Raw genomic sequence first — 22,080 nt, forward strand, 5'->3', positions numbered from 1 at the left:
AATTAATTTTTTAACTTATTAATTAATTTTCTTTCCATGGCTTAGATTGATGTTGTGAAATGTATATAATTTTGTTGCATAACATGTGTATTTCTTAACATATTTGTTGCCTTATGTGAATCATCCCTTGCATAATTATTGGTGCTTCATCAAATTTTTGACACTTATTGTTGTGGTTGGCAGGAGAGCCAACACCGTATTACTAGAGGAAGCCGAAAGGCACGCGTTTTAGCTCACGCAGGCTGGCGTGAGGTCTGGAACAGGACAAGGGAATTAGAATTTAGAAGAACGGACGTAGCTGGTGGAATACTTAACTTTAATCCGTTAATGAAGAACGTCGGTCTTGACGGTACATAATTCATAATATCAATAGTAACTGATAATGGCGCCTTGCTGGTCGTAGCAAATGACATAGCTGAAGGCTATGTTAAACTATCGTCTCGGCAAATGAGAGCGTATTTTGTCAGTGATCCATCGCTAGCAAAGTCGGTTGTACAACTGGGGCGAGTGCTAGGGAGTCTCTCTAGACCTGCCGTGTGGCGGCGCTCGGTCTGCAATCACTGATAGTGGTGACACACGGGTCCGACGTATAATACTGGACCGCGGCCGATTTAAAGGCTACCACCTAGCAAGTGTGGTGTCTGGCGGTGACACCACACTTATCTTATTGGCATTTTGTAATGTCACTGGTATCTTGCATTTTTATGATGACATACTTTGCATTGTTACTGCATTGATTTTATGATGAAACATTTGTGGAATATTTCTCTCAGCACAAGAATTTGTACTACATTTTGTTTACTGGTTTCCAAACGACTTTGTTTTGCTACATGAGCATAGAACAAGATACTTCGCTACATTGCCCTTCTGATGAAATATTTTTCATTTTGGCTGTGTTGATTTCCTGGAAAGATATTTTTGTGTATGTATATGTAGTTTTATGAGAGCTCATGTAGGATAAGCAAGAGGTTATAAATAAGTTATATGTCATGATTAATAACAAAACCATGAAAAAGGAATATAGGAAGACAGTACATTGAGAGTATTGTAGGTGCGCCTATAAGTGAGAAACAAATGAGTACTAAGAAATGGAGGTAGTAAAATGTGTGAATAGACAGGTGCAATTAAACTGCATATATGATATCCTTGAACAAGAATGTTGATTTTAATGGGAGAATATAAATAAGTACAGGCAAGTTGAATAATGATTATGAGTTTACGTTGATACGTTAGAAAAATATTTGAAAGAAATGTTTTCGGCAAGTAAATTGACATGACATGTATTATAATTTGATTATGATGTTTTTGCATGTAAGTTGAGACAAAAGATATATCGAGAAAGGTATGAGGTTTCAGTGAAAGTATACTGTTGGGTTGGCAGAACAGCCAACACCATGTTACTAGAGGAGGCCGAAATGCATGTGTTTCAGCTCACGCAGGCTGGCGTGAGGAGGGAAAAACTATACTGAATTCAGGAAGCGGACATAATTAGTTTGATACTACGAAGGCTATCCACAAAGAACATTAAGTTTTGGAATTAAAAATAAATAAACTATTGGAAATTTTTTAAATTATATACAGTACTAAAAGGTATCAGATAGACTATATAATGGTAAGAAAGAGATTTAGGAACCACGTTTTAAATTGTAAGACATTTCAGGGCCAGATGTGGACTCTGACCACAGTCTATTGGTTATGACCTGCAGATTGAAACTGAATAAACTGAAAAAAGGTGGGAATTTAAGGAGATGAGGCCTGGATAAACAGAAAGAACCAGAGGTTATACAGAGTTTCAGGGAGAGCATAAGGGAACAATTGGCAGGAATGGGGGAAAGATATACAGTAGAACAGAAAGGGGTAGTTTTGAGGGATGAAGTAGTGAAGGCAGCAGAGGATCAAGTAGGTAAAAAGACGAGGGCTAGTAGAAATCCTTGGGTAACAGCAGAAATAATGAATTTAATTGAAGAAAGGAGAAAATATAAAAATGCAATAAATGAAGCAGGCAAGAAGGAATACAAACGTCTCAAAAATGAGATCGACAGGAAGTGCAAAATGGCTAAGCAGGGATGGCTAGAGGCCAAATGTAACGATGTAGAGGCTTATCTCACTAGGGGTAAGATAGATACTGCCTACAGGAAAATTAAAGAGACCTTTGGAGATAAGAGAACCACTTGTATGAACATCAAGAGCTCAGATGGAAACCCAGTTCTAAGCAAAGAAAGGAAAGCAGAAAGATGGAAGGAGTATATAGAGGGTCTATACAAGGGCGATGTACTTGAGGACAATATTATGGAAATGGAAGAGGATGTAGATGAACATGAAATGGGAGATATGATACTGCGTGAAGAGTTTGACACAGCACTGAAAGACCTGAGTCGAAACAAGGCCCCCGGAGTAGACAACATTCCATTGGAACTACTGACGACCTTGGGAGAGCCAGTCCTGACAAAACCCTACCATCTGGTGAGCAAGATGTATGAAACAGGCGAAATACCCTCAGACTTCACGAAGAATATAATAATTCCAATCCCAAAGAAAGCAGGTGTTGACAGATGTGAAAATTACCGAACAATCAGTTTAATAAGGCACAGCTGCAAAATACTAACACGAATTCTCTACAGACGATTCGAAAAACTAGTAGAAGTCGACCTCGGGGAAGATCACTTTGGATTCCGTAGAAATACTGGAACACGTGAGGCAATACTGACCTTACGACTTATCTTAGAAGAAAGATCAAGGGAAGGCAAACCTACGTTTCTAGCATTTGTAGACTTAGAGAAAGCTTTTGACAGTGTTGACTGGGATAATCTCTTTCAAATTCTAAAGGTGGCAGGGGTAAAATACAGGGAGCGAAAGGCTATTTACAATTTGTACAGAAACCAGATGGCAGTTATAAGAGTCGAGGGAGATGAAAGGGAAACAGTGGTTGGGAAGGGAGTAAAACAGGGTTGTAGCCTCTCCCAGATGTTATTCAACCTGTATATTGAGCAAGCAGTAAAGAAAACAAAAGAAAAATTCGGAGTAGGTATTAAAATCCATGGAGAAGAAATAAAAACTTTGAGTTTCCCCGATGACATTGTAACTCTGTCAGAGACAGCAAAGGACTTGGAAGAGCAGTTGAATGGAATGGACAGTGTCTTGAGAGGAGTATATAAGATCAACATCAACAAAAGCAAAACGAGGATAATGGAATGTAGTCGAATTAAATCGGGTGATGCTGAGGGAATTAGATTAGGAAATGAGACACTTAAAGTAGTAAAGGAGTTTTGCTATTTGGGGAGCAAAATAACTGATGATGGTCGAAGTAGAGAGGAAATAAAATGTAGACTGGCAATGGCAAGGAAAGCGTTTCTGAAGAAGAGAAATTTGTTAACAGCGAGTATAGATTGAAGTGTCAGGAAGTCTTTTCTGACAGTATTTGTATGGAGTGTAGCCATGTATGGAAGTGAAACATGGACGATAAATAGTTTGGACAAGAAGAGAATAGAAGCTTTCGAAATGTGGTGCTACAGAAGAATGCTGAAGATTAGATGGGTAGATCACATAACTAATGAGGAAGTATTGAATAGGATTGGGGAGAAGAGAAGATTGTGGCACAACTTGACCAGAAGAAGGGATCGGTTGGTAGGACGTGTTCTGAGGCATCAAGGGATCACCAATTTAGTATTGGAGGGCAGCGTGGAGGGTAAAAATCGTAGAGGGAGACGAAGAGATGAATATACTAAGCAGATTCAGAAGGATGTAGGTTGCAGTAGGTACTGGGAGATGAAGGAGCTTGCACAGGATAGAGTGGCATGGAGAGCTGCATCAAACCAGTCGCAGGACTGAAGACCACAACAACAACAACAACAGATGAAAGCCACACTTAAATACTACTTTTCTACATAGTTCCCATTTAAATTAAGCCACTTACCGTAGCGGTGGACGAGCTTGGAAATTCCTTCGTCGTATAATTCGACCGCCTGCGCCTTCAACCACGTGGTTACCTCTTCTTGAAACTGTGCGTCGTCATCAAAACGCTGCATAGCCAACCACTTCTTCATTGCTGGGAATAAGTGGAAGTCGCTCGGTGCCAGGTCTGGACTGTACGGCGGATGAGGAAACAACTCCCACTTAAAAGATTCGAATACTTCACGAGTGGCGTTTGCCGTGTGGGCCCGGGCGTTGTCGTGAATCAGCAAGATCTTTGAGCCCAACTTTCCCCTGCGCTTGTTTCGTATTGCTCTTCTGAGGTAGTGCAGAGTTTGGCAATACCTTTGAGAGTTTATTGCAGTGCCTCTTTCCAGGAAATCCACAAAAATCACACCTTTTCTGTCCCAAAAGACAGTCATTACGTGGTTGAAGGCGCAGGTGGCCGAATTTTACGACGACGGAATTTCCAAGCTCGTCCATCGCTACGATAAGTGCCTTAATTTAATCGGCAACTATGTAGAAAAGTAGTATTTAAGTGTGGCTTTCATCTGTATATAATAAAAAATTTCCAATACTTTATTTATTTTTAATTCCAAAACGTAATGTACTTTGTGGATAGCCCTCGTATAATCCATTAATGATGAACGTCGCTCTTGACGGTATAAGATTCACAATAGTATCTGTACGGAATACATTCTTGAAGATAGAAGTTATAGTAACTGAATAGGGCGCCTCGCTAGGTCGTAGCAAATGACGTAGCTGAAAGCTATGCTAAACTGTCGTCTCTGCGATTGAGAGCGTCTGTAGACAGTGAACCATCGGTAGCAAAGTCGGCTGTACAACTGGGGCGAGTGCTAGGGAGTCTCTCTAGATTAGACCTGCCGTGTGGCGGCGCTCGGTCTGCAATCACTGATAGTGGCGACACGTGGGTCCTACGTATACTAACGGACCGCGGCCGATTTAAAGGCTACCACCTAGCAAGTGTGGTGTCTGGCGGGGACACCACATATACTAGGCATACAGTATAGAAATTAGAAAGCTGATGAGTACACTAGAGTAATATATGCTGCTAGGATAAAATAACACACAGACTTCCTTTTCTTTTGTATGAACCATGATATATCTGTTTGTTTGACCTTTGTTTATTGTTTATATACATTCTTCCTCTTATGTTGTGTGTATTTTTCATGTATTGTTATTACTACCACTGTTCCTATGTTTTACATGAAGTTGTTAGTTCTGCATAAGCAGATATTTTACGGGTGATAAGGTAACATTAGATCTAAAATAGTGTGCACAACACATTTTCTTGTATACTTTCATGGTCCTTTGTCACTATTATAAGACAATGAAGTTTTGTCAGTTGCTCCACTTGTTAAGCTTGGCTTTTGTATATTACACACAATACTGCATAATTTTAGTGTATGTAGGTGTTTTGTGATCACATTACTGATTGTGATCTACAAATCTTCATGTTTTGTACACAAACTTCACCTTACATTTTCATGCTCTATTTCAAATATTTTCAATAAATGAAATCATTACTTAGAGAGACAATACTGCATAAGTAGTTAAGATTTAGGTAATGAATCGTAAAAAGCACAAATTCAGTGAAGTGGTCAGGTATTTAAGCAATTTTTGCACGTTCTTAAAGGAAATAGTAGTACTGAGTGTGACGATATCTATGAGACTTCAATAGGACATACGAGTTGTTACTGGAAAACTGTCTCACCGTGTCTGTTCACATTTGATTCCAAATTTACTACCAGTCCTCAGAGTTTGTTCATGACAGACGATCAGTTGCTTATTGAGTCTACCTTTGATATAACTTCATCAATGCTCAAGAAATCTGTCAATATTGTGCTAGTTACATTCCCTTTCTCTGTCCATGTTTGTTGATGAGGTGCATTAAACAGTATTTTCACTGGTACTAAGTGATGTAAGTGCTGACCTCAAGATTAATGGTATGAGACATTAAAGCATATTTTCGATAGCTAGAAGTGATGCAGTATTTACCAACAACATACTAAAATCGGCAAATTGTGTGTGTACATCCCCTCAGTGCAAATTCAGTCTTCATATGTAAAACTCAAATCAGAGTATTCTCTCATAGATTTTGTAATCTGAACCCTAACACATGTAATGTTGTTTGGAACTGCAGCTTAGTGTGCTCACTTCTCTATAATTCTTTTAAAATTTAGTTCTCCTTGCCTTCAATCTGTATGAAATTTCTTTTTCTGGGTGGTGGGGGGGTGGGTGGGGGGGGGGGGTGGTGGGGAGAGGATAATGTAAAGTTTTCCATATGTTTTCTGCAATTGTAAATAATTCATCCTTACTGTACTGGGACAAAGATGAATGAGTGCATTGTATGAGTGGTGAATAAGATCTTTCACTCTATGTTTTGGTTTATCTGTGGTTCTCATATGCAAGTGAGTCAGATGAGCAGCACGGGGCATCATCATTTGGAGTGTAGCAGCGAGCAGTTGAGATTTCCAGAGATTGAGATCTGTTATTTGTGAATCTGGGAGCAACTATCTGCAGTAGTTCTTTATGGAGTTGAAAACATTTTTATAAAGCTATTTCATTCTGTGTATTATTGACAAAGATTTTTCCTCCGATAACTAACAATATTTATAATTAGTGTTAACTTGATATTGTCGTTTCAATTATGTCACATATTGTACAGTTGTTTGAGATGTCTGTATATTCTGTAATGAGAGGATTCCACAGTTGCAAAAATCTGCTTATATTATACAGTCCTTTTTGTTAATAATTAGAACTTAATTTTTTTAAAACGACGATCTTTCAAGTAAACCCCACCTCCACCACTCTTAGCAAAGTTTTTTAACATTTTCTGTGAATGCATTACACCTTACAGTAACTGCACCAACTTATTGCTTCTAACAAGTGTGATCTATCCTGGACAGCCAAATAAAAATTAAACTAAACCTATACTAGATGTGTAAATTTAAAGTCCGAAAAAGGTACAAAACTTGGTATATTTCTGTCGATAAAAAGCGTAGCTAATATGACAGATAGCTATAAAATCTACAACTCGTCAATATGATATTTTTTGTGTTAAATGAGTAAAATAAAACATGTATTTGAGTACCGAAGAGTAAACATACGATGTAAAGACATTCTTTGTAACCATGGATGTCTTATCTAGTTAAGGTTAAAAAAAGACTACTACTTTTGTCTCTGATGTTGAAGAATTAAGTCACTTAGCTGTTCTGACTCACTAAGTATTTGATATACGTACTACATTTTATAACATACGGTAAAAAGTTAATTTTCCTGTTCTTATTGAAAACCTCTCTTTCCCTGTGGAAATATTTAAGTGAAAAGTAATTATTTAAAGTGAGTTGTGTAGAAGATTGCCTATCTGGCTTTCTTTTCTCATAATGGCTCAAATGCGGCCATTACGTAATATTTAATTAAATATTTGGCTTGGCCTTCAAATTAACATTTAAATACTTTGAACATTGATAGTAATTTTCAAGAATTAATAGTTGCAAGTTCATTTTATCAGAATTTTTACGGAATTGCATACATAAATACTGCAGTAAGCAACAAGGCTTAAGTTTGCCTTATGTATCTTTGAGATTGCAGTTAAATTCGTTTCCGTCAAGGAAATGCTTAACTTGAAAAGAAGGCAATTTGCTATGAATGAAAGTTATTTATTGTGAATAAAAATTCTTTTGCTATGTAGGTGGCTATATCGTCTCTGTCTTTGTAATAATTAATTTAATGGTCATTGACAATAATAGTTTCATGCTACTACTGATTATATCTGTGCTAGCTGCGAGTGTAAATAACGTAATTAAACCATTACAAGTAAAATTGTATCTGTTTTTGCTAACATTTGTGCCTGTGCAGCAACCTTGATTATCGTCAGCGAATATGTAAGCCATATATACGAGCGTGCAGAATACACACGACGCCAACAGTATAGTAAAAAACCATTATCCTTCTTCCAAAATATTCCAACGACATCTTACATTAGAAAACCAAAGCATTCATACCAAAAAGGAAGGGAGACAGTGTGTGTGTGTGTGTGTGTGTGTGTGTGAGAGAGAGAGAGAGAGAGAGAGAGAGAGAAGAGAAACGATATACAAACCATAAAAAAATAGAGTAGATGATTTTTCTTTATCTGCCGATTTGTATTCGCTTTCGAGAAAGTCAGTAACATAAGAGACAAAAGAGCATTCCCAGCAAGAGGAAAGTCACTTTCATTTCAGGCGAGATCTCATGAGGAAACAGTACATAGTGAGAATTATCAGGGTTTGTGCTAAGCAAGTAGGTTAATTTTCCGTGAATAGTGTTGCTAATTTCATACTTTTTCTGAGTAGGGTGGTGATTTATATTTGTGGTTATTCCAAGTCAAAGATTGCACTTCATATCACGCAGCTCTTACTTTATTAATGTATTTTGCTGTTGAGTTTCAGTTCGATAGTTTTCATGTAGTACACAGTTAGTTTCTTTTGGCAGTTAATTAAATTCACTTTCATTGTTTCGTATTCTGCATTTCATCAATATTAAGGTTTTGTTTCATGACACTGTCCACAAGCACAACGCAGGGCCAACCATTAGTCAGTATTGCTCAGCAGCTGAATATAATACCTGAAGTACATGTACATGTGTCTGCCCCCGGTAGCTGAATGGTCAGTATGACGGATTGTCAATCCTCTGAGCCCGGGTTCGATTCTTGGCTGGTGTTGTGCTGTCCTCATCATCATCCTATCATCCTTATCGGCTGCAGGTCACCGCAGTGGCGTCAAATTGAAAGAACGGCACCCGGCGAACGGTCTCCTGATGGGGGTCCTAGCCATACGATTAAATAAATGTTGCATCTGGAGAAAGTTTTGGAAAACAAAATATGCAGTAATCACATGTACAGAAAGTGTTTTTTATAGAATGCTTACAAGGTAAGAGATGAGGTATGGTATGGTCTCATCTACCTACATTCGAAGTCGGTAAAACATTATAGTGATCCATCACTAGGGTATTAAATTTTCTGATAATGCTAAATTATGTTATTACTCAGTGGAAAGTACATAACAGTTTGATGTAATAGCATATGCAACAGCAATAATACACATTTGTATAGGTAAACAGAGAGGATAGCTAAGCTCGCAAGAATGCACTTTCAAAGTAAGACAAAGATTATAAAAATTATGTGCTAAAGAATTATCTTGGCCTTGCACTACGAAACGTTTTCGATTTGTTGATAACTCCAAATCGTTCTGTGTACCTCATGCTAGGGTATTTGTGCAACATATTTGTCATCTACTCCTGATAAAATTAATTTATGCTATTACGAAGTGAAAACTGCAATGCCAAGCAGGCAAAGCAGTGATAGTTAAAACAAGCAAATATGCATTCAGAACTGAAATATTATACTAAAACCAGAAGTTGACACAATATATGACGTAATTGAGCAGTGTATACGCTATAAAATAACAGTAGTTGTGAGCTACTGCATGATAAAACTGTGACACTGGTAGCTGGCAGAGCATATGTCTCAGCAGGTTGTGGAGAGTCTTAGCTACGGGTTCTTACAACTGTATTGTAACAGAGTTAGCTGACAGAACATGTGCGTGTGTTGTGTGTGTGTGTGTGTGTGTGTGTGTGTGTGTGTGAGTGAGTGGGATGCGTGGCTGACATTATGGAATAGTGAAGTTTATAGGGCATGTCAATGATAGTCTGTTTCTGTTATGACAACCATTTGCTCAGATAAGGATGCATACACATCTTAGCGTGACCTCCATTACATCACTTAACACATTCCAAATTCATAAAAATAGATTCAAGAAGTTCTAGCTACTTCCAACTTGCACCAACAACTCACATTTTCATGTACAGCAAAGCTGTAACAAATTGACCTATGTTACAGTAAAACTGCAACAAAATGTTCTCCAGAGTAACTGACATCACAGGGGTATTCGTCCAAACAGCTGGTAAAGTAATGTGCTGTGATTGGATATTTCATTTTCATGACATATAACAGCGTTGTGACATCATGGATTTCGCCATCTTGGATTATGACAGCATGTGGTGAATAGCAATAACCAGCACATGATGTCAAGAAAGGGCATCCTCGTCGGGCTCCTGACTTCATGAAAAACGTTCTCATCTGCACACATAACATTAAAAATCTGATAAAGTGCTTTGCCTGTTGGAACAGTTCTTAATTTGCTATTATCAATAACTTTCAACTTCCTCAACATTTGGTTTTGATTGCTGGAACAAGTCGCAACTTTATGGAACGAAACTCAGCTTGCTTAATCCATGTCATAATTAGATATTTTGAAATCGGTACGTGGATATTGACACAATCTCTAAGCATATCAGAACTGTAGTGGAAACTGAAATGAATACAATCATTACATGAAATGACGCTACCAAGAGAGATAGCAAATATATAAGCAAACATTGTGCTTTGACTGCACGCCTATAACTACATGAACAATTAGCATTACTTTTTATACTTTTCTGTATAGTTATGTACAAAAGTTTATATTTTCATTAACATGAACATGCAGTTCAACTACTTTTTCAGTGTTCTTTCCTGACAATACCAGGAATTTAACACATATCCTCTACACAATAGACATAAATGCTGATAACTCAGCTATAGGTATGACATTCTGATCTGTTCCATTGTTTGATTATCTGTGTGAAGGAAATTCCAATGCATTGCATGTTGTTCTGTTTCTTAGATGGTGTATGGGAATGCAAGCCTTGTGGAAGTTCTTTCTTTTCTTTTTTTTTTTTTTTTTACGTTCCAACTTGTTTATTACCTTTAATGGTCTTTGTGGATGGAATTCTTTCTGTTCAATTCCGTTCCTATTTGAAACGAAATTACGATTTCTGATCCGTTCCATTAATGATCATTTTGGAGAATGGTTTCACTGGAAAATGGCTATACTGGAAAATGGTTACACTCGAAAACAGCTGTACTGGAAAACACACACTGGGAAAAAACAGTAATGGGCACCCCTAGTATTTAACACCCACAGTATGTGACACCTCCAGCTGTTAATACTCCAGCAACTGACACCCTCTGCACATACACAGTGCCTGGTACTTGTGTTACAAAAGAGTTTCAAGATCCAGTAGCTGATAGACAAAAGTTGTTTACTTTCGCAGACAGACCGCCAAGTTGTGGCTATAAACTGTCAGTTTCTCATTTTAAAATACTATTTGCTTTCTGAATGCGTATTTGTTGTGTTACCTGTCTCTACGTTGCTGCTTAGCGTTGTGCTTTTCATTGTGTGGCAGTGTAAGTTACCAGTATCAGTAAAAGATGACAAACATTTTCCATTACAAGATGAAGTTTATTGTATTTTTCTAGTGTAGAACCTTCTTCCCCCTAAATATTTGTCTGCTAAAATCAAACATTACCAAAAAATTTGTATAGACTTCAGGTATGAAATTTCGCTCTATGAACCAGAAATAAAATAGCCACAGATCGAACTGCCAATGTGGTTTACAAGAATTTAGACTGAAATACCATTAGTGTACGCACTTTGAGAGTACACAGTCGGGTGGGCCTTATTGTATATAATTTTCTGAAAGTTGGTATTTTGCTATACAGATCATCCATTTTTGTCCAAAAGAGAAAAGAAGTCAGTGAAAAATTTCATCTCAATCCAACAAATTCTAGGCATCGCTCAAACACACTGAAGTTGGAACAAAGCATCTTTAGCACATATTTACGTTAAAAAGCATTTTATTTTTCTTTATTCCATTGTATACTTGTCATTTGTAAGAGTAATACATGTATACAAGCAAATCCAGCAATACTTTTAAGATCATTTTTACTCATATTGCTGAAAAGTTCATTCGGGGAATCCAAAGAACAACGTCGAAAGTTTAAGAAAGATGAAGTTCATTTTTGGGAGGGGACACATTTTCAGTTTAATAAAACTTTTTATTTACAAATATTATTTTACAACGTTAATTTCTGTAGAATCAAAAACCACTGTGAGAGGTGGCAGAAGCCCCCTCTCATATTTCTATCTTACTCTGAGTAATTCGATTTTCCTCTCTAATTGCATGTGGTGAAAAGTTGCTATTCCTTCACAAGCGGACTTCCCATGCAGCGTCTCTCGTCACTCGGGTGGTCCAGTGACAGGCGGGCACTGCTGATCTTGACGGGTGTGAGGGAGTCGAATGAATGCTTTCCAGACGCCAACATTGTCATAATAGCGGCGGAGACACGCCCGCAGGGGCCTGAAGGAATGGCTGGGCTATAGATTCCGTTACTTCGCAGAAACTTAACGAAAACACTTTCTGACGGGCTACCAGCGAGGCTAGGGAATGACTTGTGTTCACAGGGAGTCTTGGCGGGCAAATTCCCGCGTTTTCTGCAAAATCGTGACTGTGATTGTCTTGCTCATGGCATAGCTCCGTGACGTAGCAAAATCGGCGCAGAAATTGGCGCCAAGAATGGTAGTGCTTTGGCAATAGAGTGGAATTTTCCGCTGAGTTTCGAGTTGCTGATTGGAATGTTTAACCACGGCCACTGTCTTGGGGGTGGGAATGTTCTGTGTTCATTTTCTACGGGTGCTCTTGTGGTGGTCGTCTCTCGCCTTTTCGGTTGGAGTAGGTTACAAGACTGAGCTCTCGCTGCTCTGGACAGCCTGCCTTCCGTTGGCTGTCTAATATACTTTTATTTAATTGTAACTGTTTGACGAAGTTGTTGAAGTTTCGACTTCAACGTAACTTTCCGAGTATAGTTGGCAATTGAGCGTTCTGCGTACAAGCGGCCTATCTTGTCTGTCTTGAGCATTTTTGGCTGAAGTTGACTGTATCGGAGTTACTGTGTGACTTCACTTGTTAAAATCAATCACTGTACCGTCACTGACTGTGTGGCGAGCCTTCTTCGTCTCCCTCAGAGGCGCATTTGTATTGCTAGGAAGTCTTTAGTCTGGAACAACCAGAACAGGATAATTTGTTTCGGGCTATACTCGCGACATTATCATCACCACGACGGGACGTCGGAGCAACCAGCCATTGCCTCCGGTACGCCGGATTGTGTCCATGCAGTTAAGAAGACAGCATCGTAATGTACTTCCGCAGCACCGGCAAAGCAGGCAATTTTGCTAGGTGATAACCAGAGCTCAGCAGAGTGCGCCTGTTTGTCTTTTCTAACTTTGTTCTGTCTTGGGTGTTCATTGTCTGAGTTCTCTCTAATGTAGCAGCAATTAATGTTGGGTTGGCCGTGTGTCTCTCTTAATATTTGAGTTGCAAGGAATTGGCTCCACATACCACTTCGTCATAAATGTCACAATCTCGTTTAGGGACAACTTCATCTTCATAGCATTTATTTGAGTATCCAATTTGAGCCAATTTGATGTATGTAAATGTTTCATGTGTTTTTGTTTATTATTTTTAGTTTAGTCATAGTAAATCATATTGTTATTTTGGACAGAACTTTCATTCTGTTAATCGGTAGAGCAACCCTATCATTTCTCACTACGTTAATGAAGCTTTCCTTTATGTAACTTATTTATCAAATTAAATTATTGCAGGTGCCAAACTCTTTTCTACTCCACTTGCAGGGTCGATTACAGTCAGTTGGCGTTGCTTTTTAATCCACGTGCAACAGCAAAAGTCGGAGTTAGAATAGGGGGGAGGGGGGGGGGGGTTAGAGCATCATTTACATATGTAGATTCTAGAAGAATTTAGTGTTAAATACACTGCTAGCCCCGGCACCTCGCATAAAATGACGACCCTAGCCTCGGATCTTTCCTGTGAATCACTGATAAGCAAACAGTATTCACAGTAGGAACATTCAAATTATTTTCTCTACTTTTTTTTAAATGGTTAACACCTAAGTTCTTTTTCTTGTAGTTCCGTGATTAGTTTTAAGTAGCGGCGCATGATTACTGTTTTTGTTTTCAGCGTATATATTTGTTTGTTTGTTCAGTGTTTTATGTGTTTCTTTAATGTGGTGTCCGCACCACATCACATTTTGTCGGGTTTGTGTACAGTTTCTGTACCACAACAAATAGTGCATGTAATTACAGCGTTGGAACGGCGTTGTTGAAGTTTTATGTCTATGTGGAAAAATATTTGGAGTAGATTATTTTTATTGTGCATTGTAGATAAATTAGTTTTTCATGAATGGTCACGAGAAGTAGGGCACGAATATTATCCAGCGAAGCAAAATCAAAAGAGGATAGCATAATGGATATGGGGCAATTTACTGACGGGGATAGGTTCGGAGATGAGATGGGCACATTTTTAGCAGGAGAGGAAGACAGGGTCATTGATGAGGTAGGTGATTTGGACGCGATCTTAGAGCAACGTCGCCGCCGTGATTATGATACTGAGGTAGAGGATGAAACAGAGACAGGCACACAGGTCAAGACGGTAGCAGAAGTTTATAATCAAACGAACGAGAGCAGACAGGGGCCAGCTCGGTCACGTCAGAGCTCTAGCGCCCAGGTGTCCAGAGTTACATCGCCCACATTTGAAGAGGATGAAAAAGATGGCATATACCCAATACTGAGCTTCCTACGATCAATGAAAGAAGAAGCTGAGAAACAGCGTAAGAAGGAGAAGGAGGAAGATGATGAAAAACGGAAGAAGGAGAAGGAAGAAGCTGACGAAAAGCGTAAGAAGGAGAAGGAAGAAGTTGACGAACAGCGTAAGAAGGACACTGAGGCAATAATATCGCATATAGGGGAAATTCGTGTCGAATTACTAATAATAAAGAAAGAATGTGGAGAATCAAAACAAATGTCATTGGTAGCACAAAAAGTAGCAGGCCTAACCAAAACGGCAGCAACAGGGGAAATGAAAATCGCAAGAGTAACTTCTCAACTCGCAGGGCGCTTGCGACGTGCGACACAGGCCCACTCAAAATCCCTAGCGTTCTTAAAAACTCATGGTAATATCGCGGTTGCGAACACCACGAAACGAATGGAAGAAGTAGAGAATCGGATAGCAAAACTAGAGCAAAACGGGCACACGAGCACTGCACGTTCGGATACCAATGATGGAGTACACATAATTGTGTCTCCGAGGAAAAGCCCGCCGTGCTCTAGCCCAATGACCGAGTGCGGAACTAACAATGCATACGCAGGCACAACGAGTAATAGCTCCAACAATTGCAGCCCACTTAGAAGAGTGAATGCTGAATGCCACTTCCACTGTGATACAGAGGTAGCACATCACAGTTATCAGCAACATAGATCAGGACACTCAGCAGACGTGCAAGTATCGGAAACGAGTGACAACACCAGTGCGAGGATCGGACAGGATTTTGATCACAATCGCTTCCTGTCGATACTAAAATTCCAAAAGTTCAGAGATAGTGGAGGGTCGATGCATCCCAAGAGCTGGGTGATGCAGTTTACAAATTCATTACCGGCATCATGGCTAACCCAGGCAAAATTAGAATTCATGTGTGGACACATCGAAGGCCAAGCCGCGGAAAAGATGCGGGGTGTGGCAGCGACGTGTCGGACTTATCAGGAATTTGTTGGTGCATTCCTGCGGACCTACTGGTCAAAGGAAACGCAAGACAGGATTAAAGAGGAGATAATATTTTTTCCTGAACTGGAAGCGTCCGGGCATAGGAGCGCAACCAAATTTCTTGATGATTTACTCAAGAAGAATCTATTTTTAGATAGTCCATATAGCAACGGACAAATCATTACATTTTGCTTTTCCAAATTGCCAGTTAGCTACCAACAGACACTTGTCGGAAAGTGTGGATCTGACATAGAAGCATTCAAGAGTCTATTGCGCGAACTCGAAGTAGTCTTTGATAAACAAGACGCAAAGGACAGGAAGAAGGGGCAAAGTAACAAATACCACGGGCCAGGAAGGGAAGACGACTACAGATCGCATAATAGCACAGGTCAGTTAGGAAGCCAGGGTTACGGAAATCAAGGTTACGCTATTCATGGTTATGGAAACCAAAGACACGGAAACCAGAACGTCAGGGAACAGGGTCAATCTAGACAAGGAATCTGGGATAGGAGGAATAACGAACGGCAAAGCGACCGTAATTGGAGAGAGCGAAACCAAGCACAACAGTGGAGCCAGGACATTGAAACTAGACCCGCAAATCCTAATGCACGTCAGAGGAGGGGGAGCATAACAAGGGATTGACGCCAGACTAGTGCGAACACAGGCCGCCGGAATTTCGCACGTAATCTCGGACCTGGCCAACTGCAGATGATATATTACGAAGATTTATCGGAAATCCTGCTCGAAGAACATAAGACAACTCCTCGACAGGATCGGCAGCCTCTTATCACAGTAGCAGTAGCTGAAAAGTGTATGAATGCGATAATAGATAGTGGAAGCTACATAACAGCAATATCTGAGGCAGCATACAAGAAGTGCTCTCAGGAGGTGGACTGGCCTGTCCTATCGGTTAAGAAAACCAAAATAAAAGGAGCATTAGCGGCTAAATGTACGGAGGTCACCCAACAAACAAGATTGGAATTCTCCTGCCAAGGACACAAAATAGAGTCAAACTTATGGATCGTGCCAAATCTGGCGATCGACATGACAATAGGAACGGACTTCCTAAATGTGCATGAAGCGGTAGTTGATCTAGGACGAGGGGAAGTGGTTTTGAGGAAAGAGAATCCCGTCCACATTAAGTTCGACGAGCAGCTGATCCCAGCTCAACTACCGTCTAACTGTGTACGGATAAACTATGCGTGTCTGAAGGACAGAAAGGAAGAACAGGTCGACGTTGCGGGTAGGGGAGAGGACACGGATGAGAATGAAGTCGGAATAATGGGAGAAATACAGGAGAAAATAGGAGGAAAAGTGGAAGCAATAAAGAATATAAGGTGCGACCACCGCAAAGAACTTCATAAATTAGTAGTAGAACATGCGGAGGTTTTCATTCCCAAGACAGGATCAATAAAGAACTTCAAAAAATGAATTCCGTGTACGTCCGCACAACCAGTTTCGTGTGCCACCCTACCCAATCCCCTTGGCATATCGACAGAAAGTAGCAGCTGAAATTACGCGAATGCTGAGTGAAGGAATAATAGAACCTACGGCTTCAGCCTATAATAACCCGTTAAGAGTAGTCGAGAAGGCAGATGGTAGTATTCGTTCAGTCTTGGACTCGCGACAAATTAATACCATAATACACTCCTGGAAGTTGAAATAAGAACACCGTGAATTCATTGTCCCAGGAAGGGGAAACTTTATTGACACATTCCTGGGGTCAGGTACATCACATGATCACACTGACAGAACCACAGGCACATAGACACAGGCAACAGAGCATGCATAATGTCGGCACTAGTACAGTGTATATCCACCTTTCGCAGCAATGCAGGCTGCTATTCTCCCATGGAGACGATCGTAGAGATGCTGGATGTAGTCCTGTGGAACGGCTTGCCATGCCATTTCCACCTGGCGCCTCAGTTGGACCAGCGTTCGTGCTGGACGTGCAGACCGCGTGAGACGACGCTTCATCCAGTCCCAAACATGCTCAATGGGGGACAGATCCGGAGATCTTGCTGGCCAGGGTAGTTGACTTACACCTTCTAGAGCACGTTGGGTGGCACGGGATACATGCGGACGTGCATTGTCCTGTTGGAACAACAAGTTCCCTTGCCGGTCTAGGAATGGTAGAACGATGGGTTCGATGACGGTTTGGATGTACCGTGCACTATTCAGTGTCCCCTCGACGATCACCAGTGGTGCACGGCCAGTGTAGGAGATCGCTCCCCACACCATGATGCCGTGTGTTGGCCCTGTGTGCCTCGGTCGTATGCAGTCCTGATTGTGGCGCTCACCTGCACGGCGCCAAACACGCATACGACCATCATTGGCACCAAGGCAGAAGCGACTCTCATCGCTGAAGACGACACGTCTCCATTCGTCCCTCCATTCACGCCTGTCGCGACACCACTGGAGGCGGGCTGCACGATGTTGGGGCGTGAGCGGAAGACGGCCTAACGGTGTGCGGGACCGTAGCCCAGCTTCATGGAGACGGTTGCGAATGGTCCTCGCCGATACCCCAGGAGCAACAGTGTCCCTAATTTGCTGGGAAGTGGCGGTGCGGTCCCCTACGGCACTGCGTAGGATCCTACGGTCTTGGCGTGCATCCGTGCGTCGCTGCGGTCCGGTCCCAGGTCGACGGGCACGTGCACCTTCCGCCGACCACTGGCGACAACATCGATGTACTGTGGAGACCTCACGCCCCACGTGTTGAGCAATTCGGCGGTACGTCCACCCGGCCTCCCGCATGCCCACTATACGCCCTCGCTCAAAGTCCGTCAACTGCACATACGGTTCACGTCCACGCTGTCGCGGCATGCTACCAGTGTTAAAGACTGCGATGGAGCTCCGTATGCCACGGCAAACTGGCTGACACTGATGGCGGCGGTGCACAAATGCTGCGCAGCTAGCGCCATTCGACGGCCAACACCGCGGTTCCTGGTGTGTCCGCTGTGCCGTGCGTGTGATCATTGCTTGTACAGCCCTCTCGCAGTGTCCGGAGCAAGTTTGGTGGGTCTGACACACCGGTGTCAATGTGTTCTTTTTTCCATTTCCAGGAGTGTAGATCCCGAAACAGACAGACCGGAACGATTAGAGGAACTCTTACAAAACTTCCATGGAATATCAATCTTCTCATCAGTTGATCTAAAATCGAGTTTCTGGCAAATTGAGCTCCACCCAAATTACAGACAGTACACAGCCTTTTTAGCATTTGGAAGATGTTCCGGTTTCGTCGTCTACCATTTGGTTTGAACAGTTCGTCTGCCGCATTCATCCGGGGGCTGGACGGCATACTAAGCGATAATTTGAAACGTCATGTCACCAGCTATGTGGACGATTTGCTGATAGCGGAGGAATCTTGGGGCGAGCACAATGCGGTCCTCGGCGAACTCCTTGCGACATTCAAGGAATACGGGGTGACTATCAATATCGAAAAATCGAATTTTGGGACGTCCTCTGTCAAATTTCTAATACGTATCATCACGGGTGAGGGCATTGCGCCAAATCCCGAAAAGATTGAAGCGATGAAAAGTTTCCCATTCCTACGACAAAGAAGCACTTAATGGGGTTTTTAGGGATCATAAGTTTTTACAACCGCTTTATACATGTCAAAACTCAGAGCAGTCTTAGGTTGCATCAACTTACAGGAAAGAAGATTCCTTGGGAATGGGATGAGGCGGCCGAATCCGAATGGAAAGCATTAAAGTTCGCATTATTACAAGCACCCATCCTCTCACACCCTAATTTAGCAGAAGAGCTTTGCATAGTAACGGACAGTTCATACTCAGGTCTGGGTGTCATGGTGTTCCAAGACTATGTACATGAAGGAAACAGGTTGTGGAAGACAATTGCGTTTGGTAACAGAGTACTAGCCAAGAGTGAGAGGAATTACTCAGTAAACGAGATAGAGGCGCTGGCTATTGTATGGGCGTTTGAAAAATTCAGATACCTTCTGTTTGGTCGCAAGACGAGGGTCTACACAGACCACAAGGCACTCGAGTTCCTGATGACTGCAAAGCTTAATCACAGGCGGCTCATTAGGTGGGCATCATATCTGCAGCAGTACAATTTTTCGATAGAATATATCCCCGGCAGTCAGAACATTATTGCAGACGCCTTATCACGGTCACCGATCGGATTTGAGCACAACATGTAAGAAGATCTGGAGGAAAATCACTACTGCCTTTTCTATATGCAGAAAGTAGCCTTTGAAAATTTTATTACTTGTAGTATGATGGACATCAAGAAGGAGCAAGACAAGGACCCTGCCCTAGTGTTATTGAAACAGAAATGGATAGACAGAAGACACGCCACCGTCCGGCAGTTCTACCTCTTGTGGAAAGGCATAACCTTCCACCGAAATTATGCCAATGACACTGAATGGGGGGTATGCATCCCTGATCACCTAATAAACAAGGTTATATGGCATACTCACCTCAGCTATGGACACTTCGGACCACGCAAGTTCAAACTCAAGCTAAGGACCATGTGTTACTTTCGAAACATGGAGTGTCGAATTCGGAGGGTACTGTCGGTGTGTAAAGACTGCCAAAAGCTAAGCACACCACTGTTAGCATGCAGGCACCATTATACCCAATCGTACCGACCAAATTAAGACAATTAGCGGCAACAGATTTGATGGGGCCTTTGCCAAGAACAAGAAGAGGATGTTCTTACGTATTAGTGTTTGTTGAACTAACGTCGAAATACGTTACCTTTACGGCACTGAAAAGGGCGACAGGACGAACTGTATCATGAGCCCTAATCCGGGATTTCCTACCACAGGTTGGTCATGTGAGTAGAATTATTTCTGATAACGGGCCACAGTTTAAGTGAAAAACATGGAAGGAGACGTTGCGTCGATGTAAAATTGATCCCATTTTTATATCTTGACACCATCCGAGCTCGAATGCTGCAGAACGGGTTATTAAGGAACTCGGAAACTTGTGCCGGTTGTACTGCAACAAACAGCACATGGCATGGGACGTTTTCCTTAAAGACTTCCTGGAGGTGATCAATGAGGCACCCCATGGGATAACAAAATTGGCACCCATTACAGTACTGAAAAACCGGATTCCTAAGGACTTGATAACCGAGGTCGTAAACTTCCCACCAAGGGCTCGAAAGCAGCACCGAGCCATAGTGGATTTGGCTCTCAAGAGGATACGGGCTGCAGCAGAGGTCAGGAAGAGACGTGCCAACAGGGGAGCTCGTCTACGACACTTCCAAATTGGACAAAGGGTGCCCGTGAAGTCTTTCCGACTCTCTAACAAACTAAAAATGAAATGTCAAAAATTCTATTCTGTTTACGACGGCCCGTACCGTATAAGGAGAACAGCTCTCCACAATGCTTATAAACTGGAGACGCTGAAAGGAAAGAAGTCCATAGGACTCCACCACATCTCTCACATAAAGGAGTTCGTGGAATAGTAGTAGTGTAAGTGGTGTAGATAGTAGAATGGCCAAATACATGAATCTTGCTATAGTAGTAGTGTAAGTGGTGTACATAGTAGAATAGGCAAATATATGAACCTTTCTTCGGGGAACAATAATCGTTGCATTAATAGATTAAGATTGCTAAAGTATTAACACGCTGCGTTGTCTTGGATAAGAATTTGCTGCTGCAATCCCTTTTTGTTTATGTTCGCGACTTCCAATGTCGATGGAGTAGGAGACACTACCTTTCCATGAGCAATGTTTGTGTCCTTTCCTGTCTGGTGTACATGTTAAGGGATAATGATGAGTGAGGAGATGTCGCACAAACGGGCGCACACAAGAACGTGCTCTTAGAAGCGTTCTGAGAAGTCGTGATACGTTCCATAGCGGCCACAACCAGTTCGTGAGACGTTCATACCAATGCTTGCAGGCACGCGTCAGTACACTGCAAGATTGTGGTACATTGCGTGATTTCGAGGATGAATATGGGCAGTATAGTTTTTACACTGATGCGCCAGCATCGTTGTCTTGCAAGTCGGTGTGAACCTGTGAGCGTTTGAATGCAATGGTGCCCTAGACAGTAGAAATGTGGGCATAAAGCCTACCATGCCAATGTGCTGGTTGGGGATTTAGCGTACTGTTTGTGACTGTCACAGATGAATAACCAAGGAATTATACTTGGAGATTCGTGACATACTGTGTAGCTGGTGTGTGGTGGGTGACAGAATCCTCAACAGGAACCAGTCCTGGCTTGGTCATATTACATTGCCTCTGGAAAGGTGTGCTTTGATCGCGAAAACCGCATCACATAGAAAAAGAAGTTGCAACTATAAATTTATTGTCTTGTATAGCCATGGCTATCCCAGTCTCTGGAGTTTCAGTGAGGCGTAGTGAGAACTCGGAGGCCATGTCGTACGGCGCGCACATCACTGTCGTCAATAGCGGCGAGCAGCGAGACATCTCAGCGTAACAGGAATTATGTAAGAGTGTTGTATAAGGTAAAAAGAGAGAGAGAGAGAGAGAGTACCATATACTAGGATAACTTAAACTTTAGGATTTAACAATAACTAGATCCGTAATATTGTGGGGGTTTTCTACCACAAGTGTTTGGCTCGCGCCTGTTGGGATGCTATTTTTCACGTCACCAAACCACAGACCCGAGATGAGGGACGACGGGTGAGCGAAAGTTGCATGTTCTTCATATCACAGTAAAACTTCGACCTGCATAATAACATA

The sequence above is a fragment of the Schistocerca americana genome, chromosome 5 (genome assembly GCF_021461395.2).
Source record: "Schistocerca americana isolate TAMUIC-IGC-003095 chromosome 5, iqSchAmer2.1, whole genome shotgun sequence".
Classification (NCBI taxonomy): Eukaryota; Metazoa; Arthropoda; class Insecta; order Orthoptera; family Acrididae; genus Schistocerca; species Schistocerca americana.